The sequence below is a fragment of the Papaver somniferum genome, chromosome 6, assembly GCF_003573695.1.
Source record: "Papaver somniferum cultivar HN1 chromosome 6, ASM357369v1, whole genome shotgun sequence".
Taxonomy (NCBI): Eukaryota; Viridiplantae; Streptophyta; class Magnoliopsida; order Ranunculales; family Papaveraceae; genus Papaver; species Papaver somniferum.
In genome coordinates, this window is record NC_039363.1 from 134233952 (window position 1) to 134238239 (window position 4288).

The window sequence follows — 4288 nt, forward strand, 5'->3', positions numbered from 1 at the left end:
CTTCTATATATTGAACCCATATAGTAGGGGTTCTAGTATTTTTCACATTTGGATTAAATTATTTGAGAGGGGCTTTTTTGGACTAGAGAGTACTAGGCCTGAGATGAGAGAACTAAAGCGTCCCAAGCCCAGTAAGTTTGGGACTAAACGTCCTACTAAACTGACCGATCTGCTCAGAAGATATCAGAAATCAATCAAAGAGATTAGAGTATTACAACTTTCTCGATCTGTTATTTCAATCGCCTGTTTTGTTTCATTAGGGTTTTTCATTTTAGGATTTTTTTCATCTCATAAATCTATTACGATTTCTTTTTCTGATTTCGTTTTAGGGTTTTTTTTCATCTGATAAATCTAATACGACTTCTTTTTTCTGATTTCATATTAAGGTTTTGATATTTTTTGGGGGATTTTGTTGTTGCAGGATAAGTTGAGTTCATTGTCATTAGGAGGAAAACCTAAGTTTCATGAATCCCTTTCAATTAATGGTAGGAAACGTGATGAAGTTCTGCAAGAGATTCAGGTTTGTTTTTGATTTTTAATTAACTGTGTCAATTGATCAATATCCATCCTTTCACTTTTGTTTTATCTTGTCTTTTGGATACTGAATATTTGTATTGGATGTATGGATTTTTTTTTTATTTTTAGTAGTTGAAATGGGTTTATAGGGTTTCAATTTTTAGTAGTTGAAATGGGTTTATAGGGTTTCAATTTTTAGTAGTTGAAATGGGTTTAGAATTGTTTGATGTATTGTGGATTTTTGGTGTTTATTGGACAGATTTGAGGTTCCTAAGAACACAAATCTGGGAAAGCAAGTTTAGCAAAGGTAATTTTTGCCTTACCGGTGTCAAATATTTATAGCTCAAATACTTGTAAAGTTGTGGAACGTGGAGAGTTAACTGCCTATGGGGATGATTATATGAACTTCACAGGACTATCTCTTAGGGGGTTCACAGATGATTGAAGAGAGGCTTGATCTTGAGCGCTTGTACTGCTAAACCTTCTCTAGGCGATTGGGGAAGGTACTTAACTTTAGCTTTGTTATTCCTGCATGTAAGTAAAAGTATTAAAAGCTTCTGGAATAGCCAGAAAGTTTGCATCAATTAGTTTAGATGTTCCTATATAGTTCATTATATCCTATGTAAGTAAGAGTACAATTTTAATATGCGCTGCTGCTAGGGTATGTGTATATGCTTTTAACCCCTTTAAGATTTAATGTTGCTTACCAGACATCTGTAAGTAAGAGTACAATTTTAATATTCATGCGTGGAGATTTAATGCACCTCAGCAGTTTGAGGCGAGTTCAGACTTGCCGTGAATGCTGCTTCTTTGCTGCTCATGTTTGCTCCTGATCCTAACTACTCAACAAATAGATGGTATTCAAGATTACAATGAAGTTATATACTCCCTCCGTCCTAATTTACTTGCCAAAATTGAGTTTTTGTTAACAAAAGTGTACCAAAAAATTACTATATTTCCCACTAAAATTATCTAATTATCAAGAAAGAAATAAAAACTAGGATACAAGAACTTGTATATTATCAAGTGATTTGAAAGATTGATGGTGTATGTGGAAGTAATTTGAATTTGTTTCAAGTTTTTGCAAAATCCTATTTTGGCAAGTAAACTAGGACGGAGGGAGTATGTTAACTGTAGCTATTAATCCATGTTCACATTATTATGATGCATACAGTCTCTTACTTACCCTTGGTAAATAGGTATGACCTAATTCAGAAAAAAGAGAAAGACGCATAGGACTACGTATGAAAATGAAAGGTTGATGAGAGAGTTATAAACTCGAAGGAAAGAAATCAAGCAGAAGGGTAAGGAAATAGATAATGCGATGGCTGAAATGGGGAGGTTACTTATCTATGAAGCGTCAAGGACCTAGTACGTTGGGTTGTCTATGAGGTTACTTAACAGGACAGAGCCTTTGTGACTACTAAACACTGATGATGAGAAATACTCTTGGGAGTCACAACTCACAAGCTGGTGGATCATGCACTGTTACCAGAGTTGTAGATGGTTAGCAGTTGAGTAGAGGAACCAGAATCACTCTCTTCCTCAAAGAAGGTAAGGTAAGCAAAACATTTCATTTCCCATGTTATTTTTGTTTGTTTATTGGGTTCTATTTTTGTTTGTTTATTGGAGTACTTGGGGATAATATGGGTTACAGTGCTAGCTTTATTGGGTTCTAAGCTGTTATGTAATAGCTTTATTGGTGCTGAATCTGCAGTATCATATTAACTTAGTGTCTCCATTTTTTGCTTCATATTAAAAAAATATTTGTTATTTTTCCTGCCATAAGAAAAAATCATATAGTTGGCATGATGTGGCCGAAGGACTGAAGTTCTAATGTGACCGTGCATTGAAATGTTCTGAAGAGAATCTTCTGTCACGACCTTATTGGTACTCAACATTTAGAATTATACTCAACGTCAAGTATATCAAACTTCTTTTTAGTATTGAATTCATCTTCTGAGTCTGTTTTCCAGGATTTGTTGGAGGAGCATACTCAGGAAGTGTACAAGGAGCTGAAATCTTGGAGACCTTGAAGGATTTAAGTAGTGGGGAGTGATTCTGAGATTGCTGAAGTCTGTTTTGAGGAAGAAGTGTGATGATGTGCACCAATAACAAGTGAGTAAAGAAGACTTGTATCCATACTTAGTTCTTAGTTTTGGTTTGAATCTGTCAATTTTGAATAATAGAAGGTATCTTGATGCTAAGTTTGAATTAAGCTGAGATACTTGTACTGGTAGTTTATTTATAGCTCTAAGTCTTTTTTAGAATTTGCTTTGGTGTCTATATGCAATTTTAAGCTAGAAAATATACGTTGGGCTTGGAGATAAACATTAATAATGCTTCAAATCCAAAGAAGCATTGATTGGAATATCCTTTTTGTAACAAAATGTTTAGTAGTATGAGTCCTGTACTTGTGTACAAATACTGGTTTGGGTGTGTTTTCAGTTGGTGAATTCTGCTATGCATCTGCGTTTCTGTATGTATGCACAGATTCAATTTGCTTCATTGATCCACTGTCGTGCTGATAGTACTGGTAAATATTGGATGTGTTCGGAATTTGGAGGCTGAATTTCTTATTGATGATGATAGCTTACGCTTGTAGGGATCTTTCGGTGAGATTACGAAAGATGGTTGGTGTGGAACGAGGTCGTTTATATGAAAACACATGCAGGTCGAGTGAATTCTGAAGAAAGCTAAGAGTTTTTTAGGTCAAGAGATGATGCAGCTTGGTCAATCTCTCTACAACTAAAGTCTTCCTGGTAATTACGTTCCTGGTACCCCTTTGTTTCTTAGTTTGCTTATGTTCTTGCAATGAATGTATCATGCTGAGAGCCTAATAAATGAATTTGATGCTTAACAAAATTTGTTCAAATTTGGTATGTTCAATTTTGTTTTCTTGTAAGTTATCTGTGGCCTTGCCCGAAATCTTTGGCCTTGTGCAAAATAACAAGTTGAGACTTGAGAGCCTGTGACCTCTCTGTATGTTCAGTTTTGTCTGCTTGTAAATTTCATAAATTTGGTAGCTTATATTCATTGTTTGCTTTATACTCATTCTGAATATGATAGCGTCTTTGTTCCAGGGAGTTGGCAGTTTATTTGCTGGATTGTTTGGCACCATAACGGTTCAACTGTATATATGCAAGTCATTTACAATCAAATTTCCCCATCCTTCAGAAGCAACATTTTTTCTACCATTTGTAGCTCTTGATTCAGTATTTCTAAGTAGAGCAATTGCAAGTTTTCTGTGTATTTTCTAAGTTAGGAGAACTTGTGAACTGAACTTGGTAAGTTTCAGTATATTCCCTTAGTATTTGATACTTAACAAAAAAAGATTTGCTAGAACTTGTGAACTGAACTTAGTAAGTTTCTGTATATTCCCTTAGTATTTGATACTTAACAAAACAAAAAATTGGTACTTAGAAGAATTAATGTTCTTTTTTAAATGAATTGATTTCAATGTGATATGAAGTGATTGAATGGGAAATGAATTAGATTAAAGAAATATTGTTGGATGTAGAGGATGAAATGAAAGGTGTCTGCAGGTTATTTGGAATGAAAGGTGTCTGCAGGTTATTTGGAATTCCGGACGGCCGAAATTAACTGCCGGTCAACATTGATAGATTTTGACAGGTCAATGTTGACTGGCAGTAATTTTTTTGCTGTTCCAAAAATGTTCGTAACGTCTTAAGACTGTTACAATGTTATGTTACAAAATAATTTCGTAACGGCTGCGCCCTTGTACGAAATTGCCACGTCGTAGCAACTAAAA

General features: G+C 34.7%; 1 long non-coding RNA gene across 3 annotated transcripts; it reads left to right on the forward strand.

Moving 5' to 3' along the window:
* The first annotated feature begins 214 nt into the window (after positions 1-214).
* On the forward strand, positions 215-3938 carry LOC113286219. Of its 3 annotated transcripts, XR_003329172.1 has the most exons (8): positions 215-520; positions 776-823; positions 930-1019; positions 1227-1373; positions 1716-2075; positions 2493-2634; positions 3122-3278; positions 3600-3938. It is a non-coding gene; the product is annotated as an uncharacterized LOC113286219 (long non-coding RNA). The 3 variants fall into 3 exon arrangements; XR_003329170.1 differs by lacking the exon at positions 1227-1373; XR_003329171.1 differs by lacking the exon at positions 1227-1373 and having other exon boundaries at positions 1716-2070.
* Positions 3939-4288: the final 350 nt, after the last annotated feature.